Consider the following 14,078-nt stretch of genomic DNA (forward strand, 5'->3'; position numbering starts at 1 on the left):
GAGAGACGTTCAGGTGCTCAAATCAGTATTTTTCTTCCAGGGTGGCAGTGTGACAGATCATGAAAAGTTATTCTCCATTATGATGTGAAACTATTTTTAATGCCATGTTACATTTATTTTATTTGGGTATTTAAATTTGGAGTACTATTAGAAGGAAAGAGGTGTACGATTTTCTTAAATTTTGTATGGGGTTTAATAATAATTAGATGTCCTGAGTTTTCTTATTATCAGAAGGCAGGCATAATTTTGATATTTGAAAGGTGATTCCTCAGGAAGGTTATAATTCCATGGCATAGTCACTGAAATGTGATTTGTTTGCTCTTTCAATATAAGAGAACCAAATGTTAAGTTTTTCTAGATTTACCTGGATTCTATGTTATAGATTTAGAAAACTTTATTATACAAATGTACTTAATCATTGACAAGGACCTTTTCTTCCAGAAGCAGAGAAAACTCAATGCAAAACTGTTCAGATTGAGAAATGAGTCACAGTAGGAAATGATAGCAAGCTTTATTTATGCTATGAATGGGAGCTTACACGTATTCTCTTTGGCTAGAATGCTAATTAAATTTGGTAGCAAGGAATAAAAAATGTTTCTGTATATTAACAGCTATTTAAGTGATGTTCAATTTATGCCTATTATTTCTGGCCTCTTATTGACTACTCAAATACTTTTAAAAACTTACTGCTACCTTATTCATTAATACATCTGCAAAACAGGGCATGATAGTTGATTCTCTTTGTATGATACATTTAGCAATGGTTTAGTAGTATAAGGTAAATACTCAACCTTGAAAAGCAACTTGTTTTTATTGAAGACAATCATTATAAAAGACATATTTCAAGAAAATTTAATATTGAGAACCATACATGATAAAGACATTGTGTTGCATGATTATATACTATCTATATGATTAAAACACAAGCACATAGAACCTACAAGAAAATTTTTAGACATTTTGGTGAGACTTATCTGATGATTCTTTGTAAAATTCAACTTAATAACAACTTGGTTTTTCATCCTATTTTAATATTTTATTTTTTTCTTTCTATATTTAATTTCAAGATATCTTTCTATTTTAGTCACTTCCATTTTGGGTTATGCAACAAAAATCTTGACATCCTTGGTGGAGAAGTTGTAGTATAATGCACACAGTTTAGCCCTTCATTTATATGAAGAATACGTTTTAAACAGATTGATTTCCCTCAACTTTTGCAAGTTTTCTGTCCTTTTGCTATGACTATTATCTGGCTGTGGGTTGTACTTTTACTTAAAAATAAATGATCTTGACTCTCTATTGTACTGTCTGCTCTTCTGTACAATATGAAAAAACTAAAATATTTTGAGACTTTTCCTATTTAGTTTTATTTTTTCCATTGTAGATTATGGGAAGAATGTATTTTGTGAAAATGCCATACCAGATTAATTCAGACAATTTAGCTCTGCTCCATTTATATGCATATTTTAAAATGTTTTTGTGATCACAAAAATGTTTTAAAAATTAATGAAACTCTAAACCTTTCCCCTAAAAAATATACATGGGACAAACTCACATAGAATTTTACATTTATAGAAGGATCACTGATTTGACAATTTTAAGGCATTGTATTGACTTTGTACGTACCCACACACATGGAGATAACTGGGCCACTTAAGAAGATGTTTAAGATACATGAGTGCATTATTTTTAAAATAGGATCTTACTAAATGTTGAGCTAACAAGAGTGTCTTGCCATGAACAGCTAGGGTTGTTAGAAAGCATGACATGGAAGGTGGTGACCTGGGGATAAGTTATTGAAGAAATGAGCAAGAGGATTGTACATAATGTAGTTAAGAGAACATTAGGGGAAAAAAATCAATCTTAGACCAAATTATGTTTTATAGAGGAAATCTTACAGCAACATTGACAGTGCTAATTTCTGAGTTATCTTAGGGTGATTTCTGAATTCTATGTAGGATGAAGTTTAGAAGTCCTTGACTGAACAGCTGAAATGCCATACTTGCATATAGAAATATTTGAGTCTCATATTGGAAGTATATTTCTTAAAAGTGAAAACAATACAGGAATTTCTTACTGGCTTACATGAAAGTCATTTCCTGAAAATCTAGCTGGATTTCTTTCTCTTGGTAATGGGAATTAGTGTTTCTACTTCTATAATTTCCAAAGTTCATGTCTTTGAACCCCATAGTAGCTTATTCAATGGTAGTCTCTGGACCAATATAATCCAGATGTTAATTTTAAATCCCAAACTATTAAGGGAATTGCTGTTTGAATGTTAAATGGTTCAGTTACTAGGAAAAGTCCTTCAAGATTTGGAAACTAATTATAATTTGTATTTCAAGGCTCTAGAGGAATATACCACTAGGGCACAAACTCATTTGGTTATTACATATCCTTTTTGGCCTTTCTGTTGTGCAAATCTATATTTGGATTTCATCACTTCCCTTTAATAGCTTCCCTGATCCATCTGACAACTTAGATATACCTATTATAGGTGAGAAGATAGCTCTTGATCAGTTATGATCATTAATTTGAAAAAATACTAAACAAAACAGGAGAGAGAATAGATCTGTATATATTTTATATTCTAAATGCAATTTCAACTGTACTGAAATTTTCAAAGAATTAGTGCATACTATAACAAACCCCTATCTACCCATCACCTTGCTTTAATAATTAATAATAGTTTGCTATACTTGCCGTACTTGGTACACTGATTTCTGTTTTTAAGTGTTATAACGTTCTCAGCCACTTAAACATATACAGATGATTGAATAAAGCAATATACCCTGCTCAGTGATTTAGCACCCACTAAACCCTGTATAATCACCACCAACATCAAGACCTAGGACATTGTTAGCACCCAGAAACCTCTTACTTCTTCCTGATAATTACACCCTCCCAGGATCTTGAGTTTCACGGTAACCATTTCCTTGCCTTTTTTTTTTTATACTTTTATAACTAAAGCATACATTCTTAACTATTACAGTTTTGTTTTGTCTATGTAACAAACTTTGTATAAATAAATACCATAAGTATTCTTTTGTGTCTGACATATTTACTTAATAGTGTTTAGAATATTCATCCATGTTATTGAGTCTAACACTTTCTCAAAAATTCTCATGGTTGTAGAGTATAAATGTACTACAATTTAATTATCCATTCCACTGATAACATTTTTTTAATTTTATTATGTTAGTCACCATACAATACATCATTAGTTTTTGATGTAGTGTTCCATGATTCATTGTTTGCATATAACACCCAGCGCTCCATGCAGTACGTGCCCTCCTTAATACCCATCACCGGGCTAACCCATCCCTCCATCCCACTGATAATATTTTGAATGAGTTTTACTTTTAGAATATTAAAACAATTGCTGTATAAAAATCTTGTATATATCCAATTGCACTCATGCACATTAATTTCCCATTTCTACTGCGTAGAATTGTAGGGTCATAAGATACACATGTACACATTTAGCAGATAATGTCAATTAGGGCAAATTAAATCAAGTTTGTTGGGGCACCTGGGTGGCTCATTCAGTTAACCGTCTACCTTTGGCTCGGGTCATGATCCTAGGGTCCTGGGATTGAACCTGGCGTTGGGGGGTCCCTGCTCAGCAGGGAGCTTGCTTCTCCCTCTCCCTCTGCCCACCCCTCCACCCCAGCTCATGCTTGCTTGCTCGAGTTCATGCTCTCTCTCTCAAATAAATAAAATCTTTAAGAAAAAATCAAGTTTGTTGACATGTCATTTAAGACCTCTATATATGTATTGATTTTTCTTTTTGTGTGATAGAAATATGAAGAAAAAAATTCAGCATGTTTGCAGACAGGACTATTTCTCCTTTTATTTGTCCCATTCTTTGGTTTGGTTTTCTCGATTTGTTGCCCTGCTTCTGATTTTTCTCAGAAGTGAGTGCAGAATGATAGTCTCTGAAGATGACCCTGTGAGTCAGTATAATCTCCGCTATGGCTATGGCACTCTGGGGTTTTTATTCTTGCAACAGCCCACACTTGGCCTTTGGCAATTAATTAAACATTTAGGCTGAATACTTTTACCTGTTAATTGGCAGCCCAGGCTTCCTCCCACGCTCTACCACCATTGAAACAGGAACTTGTCTTCTGTCTCTCTGTTGGGGGCACTCTGTTCTAAACTTGTCTTTAACCCTCTTTCTTTTTCTTTAATGAGTCTTCCCAAACCTGCTCTCTCCACGCCTCCTGTCTCTCTTTGTCTCTCTCTCTCTCTCTCACACACCTGATTTCTTTTAATGCTTTTGATTTTATTTATATATCCTTTTCTATCTTCTATTTTGTGTTATGTTAAAAATTTTTATTATAATTTACCTTATTTTAAACATTTTGTTATGCATTTCCCAGTTTCTTAATATGAGTCATAAATTTCTTTATAGCTTTTTTCTTTTACAATTAAAATATTTAAGAGTAAATGTTTCTTGTAAAGGAGGATTTCATTCTAATCTGTTGGTTTCAATCCAGAGATTACTTTGAGCTGTATGAACTTAAATTCCATTTAAATTAAAAATGTAAGTCATCTTTTTGTTATTTTCATTCATATCTATTTAAATTATAATATCGGAAACTGTGTACATACATGATTGATTTTTTTTTTTTAGTTTCATGGATATGTAAATACATACTCAGCTTGAAGGATGCATCTATTAAAAGATTTTGCTGGTTGTGTTATACAAATTCTTGATCTTAGATTTTTTTTACTCTTGACTACATAACTTAGAAAACTTGGTATTGAGATCTCCCAGTATCATTTTTATTTTCTCAATATATTTTCAAAATTCTATTTTTTAAATTTTTGTCATTTGACGCATACACGGGATTTGTGTTCACTCTCTTTCATAAATGATGAATTTTGTCACTATATGCTGCCTTTCTTCCTATACTTTTATAATGAAGACTTCTAAGGTTGAATTTCCTTGGGCTCTAACTCTCATTGTGTCTACTTTGTTGATCCAAAGTTTTACTTAAGAGTACTCTCCTGCTTGGGGCACCTGGGTGGCTGAGTTGTTAAACATCTACCTTCGGCTGAGGTCATGATCCCAGGGTCCTGGGATCGAGCCCTGCATCGGGCTCCTTGCTCCGCGGGAAGCCTGCTTCTCCCTCTCCCACTCCCCCTGCTTGTGTTCCCTCTCTCGCTGTGTCTCTCTCTCTCTGTCAAATAAATAAATAAATAAAATCTTAAAAAAAAAAAGTACTCTCCTGCTTAATGGTTTTAATATTAAATCCCACCATGATAGATAACATTTCTACTCTTGATCCACATGTGTTATTTTTGTATAAGCCTGAAAAAAACATTGTAGAGTTTTTTTAAATTAGTGTTTCCAAGTGTATTTCTTTGCAAAATATTTTGTTGGAATGCAATAGCTGAGTCCATTTTAATGTAGTGTAATAACAGTTGTATCTGATTTTTCCATCATGTTGGTTTAGTATTTATTGTATTCTGTTATTTCATTTTTCCTCATTTATTTTTGCAGGTATAATTGAGTTGTCTTTTTAATTTGGAATTTCTTATGCATCTTTCATTCTACCAGAGATAAATTCTCTCTGTAATCCCCCTCATATTTCTCTTTTATCTTATGAAATTCTTGAATTCTCTTCTTGTCTGTCTTCCTAAATAAGACAGGACACACTGAAAGCTTTTATATTTACCTACTTTCTCAGTCTCCAGTGAGACTAGGACATCTTAAATATGACTTTTGTAATCTCAAAGCTTTTCCTGAGATGGCTGTTACTTTTAATACTCTGCTATTATTGGGTCTTTCCTCCTGCAATATATTTCTTCAAAAATCCTTATGTAACATTGAAACTCTCAAGTGTCATTCTATTAGTACAAACATGTTGCTTAGTGACCTACTCCTCGTTACATTCTTATTGTCTTGTATACTGTAGTATGGGTTCTGATTTGGTTGCTTGTTTAGAATTATTTTTGAATGTTTTTCTTGCATTTGGCATATAGATGAAAAATTTCCAACAACATTGCATTCCCAAAAGTATCCATTTTCACTCTAATAACAATATTTTGACTTGAAACTAGTAACCTGTTGTCCTCATCACTCTGCATTCTGTAGAGACTCTAATATTCTAACAACTAATTTACTACATTGCAGATGCCGTGGTTAATTGGATTTGTCTCTTTAGTAGTTGGGTTTGTTTTTTTCTTTTTTTCTTCTGATACCTTGTAAGATCAAGTTCATAAATCGCATCCTTTAGAATCCAGAAGTAAGTGTGTGTGTGTATTGAGCTTGAATGTCCTTATCGGGTCTCTCCATGTTCCTGGTTCAAATTGTGTCTGTCTCTTCACCTTTTTTTTTTAGATTCTGCATTCTCTGAGTGTTTTGCTTTTTCTTGTCCATTAGGTTACATCTATTTAGCTCTCTTAATTTTCTAGAACTTTTCATCCTTCTCTGGGTCCAGTAATGGTATTTATTAAGTGGATGAAATCCTTTGAGAGGAGGGGCACAATAATTTCTGCTCTCAGTGATCACTGATCGGCTTGCCAGATCATTATCAGGTCCCCATCTGGACATTGGGTTGGAGTCTATGGATTCTTCATTTGCGAGCTCTGGCACTTTCCCCAGTTGGAGACAACAGTGAGTACCCCTGGGGAACATTCCAGTTGTTAGATGAGGTCTCACTCAACAGGGAGAAAGGGAGGTGAGGGGCACAGCAGTCTCTCTACATATTCAATTTTATTTAAATCATGGTTCAGTTAGGGGAAAAATTTGATTTATATATATTTTAGACATCTGTTGAGTAAAATGAAATATATCTGTAATCTGCTTCGTACTTTATATTTATCAATATATCATAATTTTATTACTTGGTAAGGACACTATTAAGTAAGAAGTTCATTCTCATTTCATGTTCTTAAATATTTACAGGATGCACTCCTTCCTTGGCCAATCTATGATTAAATGTGAAAAGGAATTGCCTAATACTAGCCACTTAATAGAATTTAGACCTATGGGCAAAGGAAATTGAAACACACCAAATTAAATTACCAAAAGTCTCCTTTATTATGCTGGTACTGGAGAATTAAAATAAGATTTAAGTTTTTGTCTATCTGTGTAATGGTGCCTTACATTTTAGTTTTTCAATCTTAGTCTTTCTGTACTATAAAGACATATTCTTGCATTATACTGTATATCCTTGTATGTTGTACAGCAAAGAACTTATTTACCACATAGTACAACCAAACACATTGCTGGATAAACAGTTGAAAAAAGATTTAATTCATTGGCATTTTTTTTTGCAGATTAAAAAAATAAGGTGTTTTTGTTTAGTTTTGATTTTTTTTTTTAGACAAAAAACATTGGATCTAACAATCTTATTTTACCTCTGTGTGTTTTGTGTAGAATAATTCTCAGGTTTCTTCTAGGAAAATTTTTTTAAAGCACAAAGTGATATTTGTAAATACAATACAAATTGTATTAAGGCAAATTATATGTATATAATACAACATTTGGGAAAAACTAAGCGAGGAATGGAAAGTAGTGCTTGTATCTTTGAGAAAATCCTATTTTAAATGAGAATTACTTGAAAAAGTAATGTACCTAACAAAATTCTCATGAGAATTTTATGGGTACAGACACAGTAAATTCTGAAGTAACATTGTATTATTTGGCTAAAAAAAATCTTTGGTAGATATCCTTGAAGTTGATGGTTTGTCAGGCATATACATTAAAGTCTTCCTTTTAAGTTATTTTCATGAGTTCTGTTTGTTACTTAAATGAGTTCCATTTGACCAAAAACTACCAACTTCTGTGCAACATATAATTTTCCATATTGCCTCCTCTACAGACTTGGTAGAGGATACGTTTACTAGAGGCCAACCACTCTGAGAAGGGAGTCAAGGTGCAGAAGAAAATTCTGTTTTGAAAAGTCAGAGATACCTCTTTTATTTACCAAAACTTTGTAGTGCCTTAATAATATTCACACATTTAATATTACCATCCTTTGAAGTCATTACCCTAATTTACTGAAGAGGGAATTAAGGCATGAGTAGGCAACCAACTTGACAGGAGACAAAGGTGGCAAGTGGCAGGAATAATCCCCAGTCTGGGTGGTGTCTCCAGGGCCATGCTCTGAGTCTTCTACTGTGCTGCCTCCCTTGTTGAGGGCTGGCCCCAGATTTGCTGGCTGTAGGAGCTCGTGTACATCGCTTAACCTCTCTGTGCTATTCTCAGCTCTAAAATGAGATGATTTCCCATCAGGTTTTCCCATAAAGATGAAATGAATTGATAAAAATAAATCACTTAGCAGGGTCCCTACCTTTTATTATTATCTACTGGATACTTTTGTTAACATGCTAGTTAAAAAGAAGTAAAATCGTTAAAAGTGTTGAATTAGATTTGACCATTGTAAAACTTGTATATATTGAGATTAGAAAGTAGTTTGAAAAAATAGACAAAAAGCATGATATAAATAGCATTACATTTTCCACCCCTTCTTCAATATTAGGCATTCCCAAAAGAGGCAAGAATAAATCCTGGAAGTTATACTAGTACATCTTAATGGTCTTCATTAAATCCATTGTTGGGGTTTTCTTTTTTAAATATACAGATCAATATTGATTTCAATACTTACACAAGAAATACATTTAAAAGCTTTTGGGCTATTTGTAACAAACACCCTCTCCTCCTTGTGTCACTATACAACCTTGGATGGAAGGCTATTTAATTGTGTATGTTCCATTAGCCCCTTTATTTTATTTTATTTTTTTTGCAGTAGCTAAAGCTAGTAGTAAAAAATGTAGAAGTTGCTTTGATCTGCAGTTATTAACCAGAGGGAACTCCATACTTAGATTTAAAGCTGCGTATTGCATGAAGCTTCTATCCAATGAAAAATCCTCAATTGCCTTAAGAGCTTGCCTTTACTGTGCTTTCACATTTACAGGGCTTTCTCCTTTTACGAAATTTCAGCTTCCATAATGCCGAGATGATTTAAGCAATTATTTATGATGGCATTACCTCATGCTTATTTTCTTCTCAGCAAAGTTGCATCTATGTCAAGACCAAGTAGTGTGAGCCAATTGAACTTGCTCCCCTTTCTTTGCTGTAATCAATAAAATGCATTTCCTTGCAATCCCACTTGCTTTTCTTCTTGGACTTACATGCGGTATCCCTTTACCCTGCACATAGAAAAAAAAATGCATTCCAGGATTCTGTTTCTACGTTCCTAGATTTTCTATTGCGGGATCAAGGTAAAATATTCACCTAAGTGCAATTTAAGACACATATCTTTAGCAAATGGGTTGATCAGTGGGTCACAATATAAATTCTGCTCATATAGGAAGACAATGTTCAAAATACCCTACACAGTGCTTCTGTTCCAATTTTAAGGATTTCAGTGTTAAGATGTCCATTATTTAGTCTTAAGCTATTTTAGTCAAGAGGTTACCAATGTCTCATTTGTGATGAACATATTCAGAAGCCATCACCTTAATTTTGTTTGATGACATGAGTGATATGTGAAGCAAAAAGTAAAACTCAAATCAATCTTACTATATGTTTTGAAATTCTCTGGTTTTTGGATAATAGGTCTAATAATGGAGCTGAAATACCTTTCTTTGTAAGGTTCTTAGGATTGAAAACGATGAGGACGATTAATAGTTTATAGACATTTTTCACTACTCCAGTTAAAATCTTTTAATATAATCTTGCAGTTGAGTATCAGGCTTCATGTATTAACCTTCCTACCTAGGAATAGTAGATCTGCTAATTTTCTTTCTTATGGCATTTGGTAAAATTACCACTGTGTGACAAATCCTTATCCTCTTAAAAAAAAAAAAGGCTAACTTTTAAAAATATATGGTATAAGTTTCCAGTTCCTATATTTTCTTCTTTTCTAACATAAAAGTTTATTACAAGCACTGGAGGTGGGGGAAAAACATTGCAGGAGAAATAAAACCAAGAACTTAAAAGTTTTATGGAAGTTCTAAACCTTGCTGGGTATATGATACTGTGAAGGCCTGAGTTGTTACCAAGCTGACCCAAATACTTCTAATACCCCCAAAATGTTGAGTTACATTCTCAAAAGGGAAATGGATTAGATGTCTAAGCTCTCTGAACAAACCTCAGAGAAGACTATATATAACGTTTAGAGGGGATTATAAGACAGTAGAAAGTAGCTAAAAGTCATACTCAGATTCCAGAGGATGCAAAGTTGAATCGATGCCCGATTTAGTCTATAATATACAATGCTTAGAGAACTTTGACATTAAGATGGAGTCGAATCATGATAAAAAATAACTCAAAAAAGGAAATATTTACTCAAAGCATTTGTATATGGAAGGCAAAGTGAAAATAAACTGTAGGAACTGAGATCTGAACTGATTATAAATAAAAGGTTACTTTTTCTGTTTACTATGGGATAATATTTAGAGACCACTTCATATAATCTACAAGTACCAATGCAGAGATACTAGTGAAATCTTTCCAATAAAGATTGTTGGATGAACGAATGTAATCCATTAAAAAAAAAAAAAAACAAAGTAGAATTTTCTAGATGGATTTTCTTTATTCATCGCATTTGCTGAAAACTGCATAAATGTTTAACTCTGCATTTTGTCACGCTTGTGGAGATGCAGGAATGTACTGCTTTGCTGATAGTTCCAAGACTGGGTACCTGTCTATATAGAATGCCTGAAGGTGACAGCTGGGTCAGCTTGCTTTTTCTCTAGCAAATGGTTAGTAAAGGACTTCCACATCAGTAATTGCTTTAATCAGTTCAAGAGACTTTCTACTTTTGAAATTTTCTCTTTCATTTTCTTAACCGCCATTAATTTTTAGAAGAAAGTAAACTTTGAGTGCTGATCTTTTCCAAAAATCTGCAAAACAGGCTTTAGTAATAAGATGATTTTTCATTCCTAGTAGACACCAGGCAGGTAATCATTATTTTAAGAAAAGCTTTGAGAACCCTTTGCCTAAGGAACTGTTCCCTTTACATACTTCATTATCTCCCCTCTCCCTTCCTTCCTACCATTGACCCTGCATCAGCTCTTGCTACACTATTGTATTAACACTTGCCTGAATGTCTGGGCCTCAGAAGTAGGAATTGTTGGAAAGAATGGGTCTTGATCCATGTTCCTGGGACACTGCACTCTTATCAAAAATAAACTACTAAAACAACAGAATCAGGCATTCAAACTGGAGTGTCTGTAGCATTTTGTATCTATATTCTAAGTCTGACTCCTTGCATTCTGATACTTTAATTATTTGCCTGTCTGTCCTGTCAAGAGTTGATTCCGGATAGCTGGAGTTTTCCTATTCTCTTTTGCATTTGTATTACATAGAGTAGTGTGTGTTTGGCCAGATTAATCTCTGGTTGATTGATCTTTATTAGCAATAGGAAAGCATAAATCAATCAATAAAAAGCTGTTGTGTTTTACTGTTGTGTTTTACTTTTAGGTGGAAAAGGAGTCAATTGAGTATATTTAGAAAGGACTTCTGGCCACAAAATTGACAATTGCTCCTCCTAGGGCTCACAGGGAGAACAACAGTTGAGGGCTTGCAAAAATAAAACTGATACTGGAGAGGGTATGTTCCAGGAAAACATTTTGTCTGATTGACATATTGGTTCCCTCAGGATTGGCATAAAATTAGTCCCTTGATTTGTAATACACTGTGAATATGAAAATGTTCATTTTTTTTTGTAGGTCTGCCTCTGATGTAATTCTTAGAGTCTTGAGTCCCTTCAAAAAGAAAGAAACTCGATGATGTTCGAGTAAATCTTGAGCAATGTTAAGGTGGTTATTTTTGCTCCCATCGTCTCTCTCGCCCTTCCCAGTACCTTGCCCATGAAGAAACAGATCCCTTCCCTAACGTTACAGATTTCATCCAACGAGTGTTTAACCAGTGTAATCTCTTCACTGACCCACTATCTGGGCATACTTAGCTATAGTTTTAGTGTAGGATTTTTTCCCAGGTACTTCTGATGAGACTGCATTGAGCTTGAACAAAAATAAAATTAAAATAATTAAAATTAAATAAATAAATATTATTAAATTTATATATTAAATTAAATAAAATTTAAATAAAACATGATCAATTTCTCCCCAGTTTGAATTACTGGGGAAGCAAAGGCCAAAGCGTACGTAACGAGTCATCGACATATTAAAAATTACATAAGAAAATTCGTATGTTTTCACAAAATGTCTTTGGGGTTCATTAGCTTTTGTCTTGCTTTGTTTTCCACCTATCCTTATCCTGGTAAATCTCAAATCTCTTTCAATTAGAAACTACAAATCTTCAAGATAAAGGTGTTAAAGATATCCTATATCTATTCTTTCCTGGGAATTTATCTAAAATAATGAGCTAATTAATCTTTTACATCCCTGCTTACTACATTTATACAATCTTGTGATCTACTTCATTAATAAAAAAAACATCCTTGGTATATATCACTTCCTTTTGCCTTCGGGGGGAGTTATTAACAAATTCACTTGCTTTACACACACGCATGTGCATGCACATGCCTCATATTTTAAGATTTATTCTGCTCTTATGTGGGATGTATTCTGCCATCCTTGGGTCTTTTAAATCTTCTTAAATTCTGGCTAGACTGTATTATTGTTTTTCTTTTCACTATTGGGCACATGTGAATTTGTTAGAAATATGCTGTTAAAAAACTTCTCATGCCCTTAATTTAAAAAAAAAGTTTTGTTTTTCAAATAAAAAGATAAATTTGTATCTTCTCCCTTTGTCACACAATTTGTACAAAGTTCTGTAAAATGATTAACCTGAGCTTAGAACAAATCGTGGAGTAAAAGCGAAATAATTATCTCATAGTCCTGTTGTGTTCAGGATCAATTCAGTTATGTTCAGGGTTAATTCATTTATAATCCAAATCCAGTCTAAATGTAGATATTTAAGAGTTCTAGGGTTGTTATGTATATTATCAAAGTAGTTTTTATTTGTGTTGCATGTGTATCAGATTAAGCGTTTCATATGCTATATTTCACTAGAAAACTTGTTTAGTCTTCCACTCACTTTGTGTGTTAATATTCCAAAGAGCCATGCTCCACTATTCAACTGAAAAATCTCTTGTCCAGTCTGTTTAATAGTGAGGATGAGGGTAATTTCACTCCAGAGGATTCTGTCCACTTGACTGATAGACAGGGCTTCATATCTCAACCTGAGCTTCAGAAAAGCATCTTTCCAAACCTTAGCCAGGTGGACCACTGATAGGTTTAATTGACGATTTAGTGGTGGAAGAATAAGGGTGACAACACTCCTCGACCACAGTGGGTACACTAAATGCGAATGAATGTTTTATCAGGGTGAAGCCCACAAAGAAAGATTATCCCAGGGCAGGAGGCACCCCTTGCTGTTGTGCACGCAAAGGAAATTGAAGCATACTGTTGACTGGACTCCAAAGTCAAAAACACTAGTCTTTTTATTCAAAATAATTCCACCTCATCTTTATATTATCATAATATAAAATTTAGGACCAGTGACTAGATAAAGAGTATCTTTACAGAAATGTAAATATTTATAATCTGAATCAGGATTCATGATCTAATGCTCAGAAAAGGAAAATTTCCGCCAAGGTTTTCAGAGACTAGTGGCAGCCCACTCAGTCCCTTTACCCAGCTGGATTTTTGTATGCCGCAGTTATGGCTCCATGATTTTTATGTATTTACCTTGTCTCCTGTTTTTTTTTGTCTGTCTCTCCCCACAAGAACGTTAGCCCAGGACGACAGGAACTTGGCCTCTCTTGGGCACTGCTGTATGCATTGTAACTAAACTTGCATCTGTGCTTTGTAGGCACCCAGGAAATATTTGTTGAATAAATAAGTCAGCCAAGGGGTCAGCCCCAGAATACTCCTCAGAACAGGTATTGTGAATAGGGGAGCTCAGAGGAAGGTTTACAAAAGTCCAGATGCTCCTCCTCACAGAGCTTCATCATCTTACATAACTGTTGTTAAGTGACCAAATCTTCAGAAGTATCTGTGATGAATTATATCTAGAGGAAGATGTTTTCCAAAGGCAAAGGCACATTATCAGAAAAATGTATGCCTCTGCCTCACTTTTTGTGCAGTTG

General features: G+C 34.0%; 1 pseudogene; it reads right to left on the reverse strand.

Annotated features, from left to right (window-relative positions):
• The window catches only part of LOC114206117 (importin subunit alpha-1-like), a 178,175-nt pseudogene that overhangs the window by 38,050 nt on the left and 126,047 nt on the right, over positions 1-14,078 (reverse strand).

Source organism: Eumetopias jubatus, unplaced genomic scaffold (assembly GCF_037043125.1).
Source record: "Eumetopias jubatus isolate StellerSeaLion01/CBP00866 unplaced genomic scaffold, mEumJub1_p1.0 scaffold_2, whole genome shotgun sequence".
Taxonomy (NCBI): domain Eukaryota; kingdom Metazoa; phylum Chordata; class Mammalia; order Carnivora; family Otariidae; genus Eumetopias; species Eumetopias jubatus.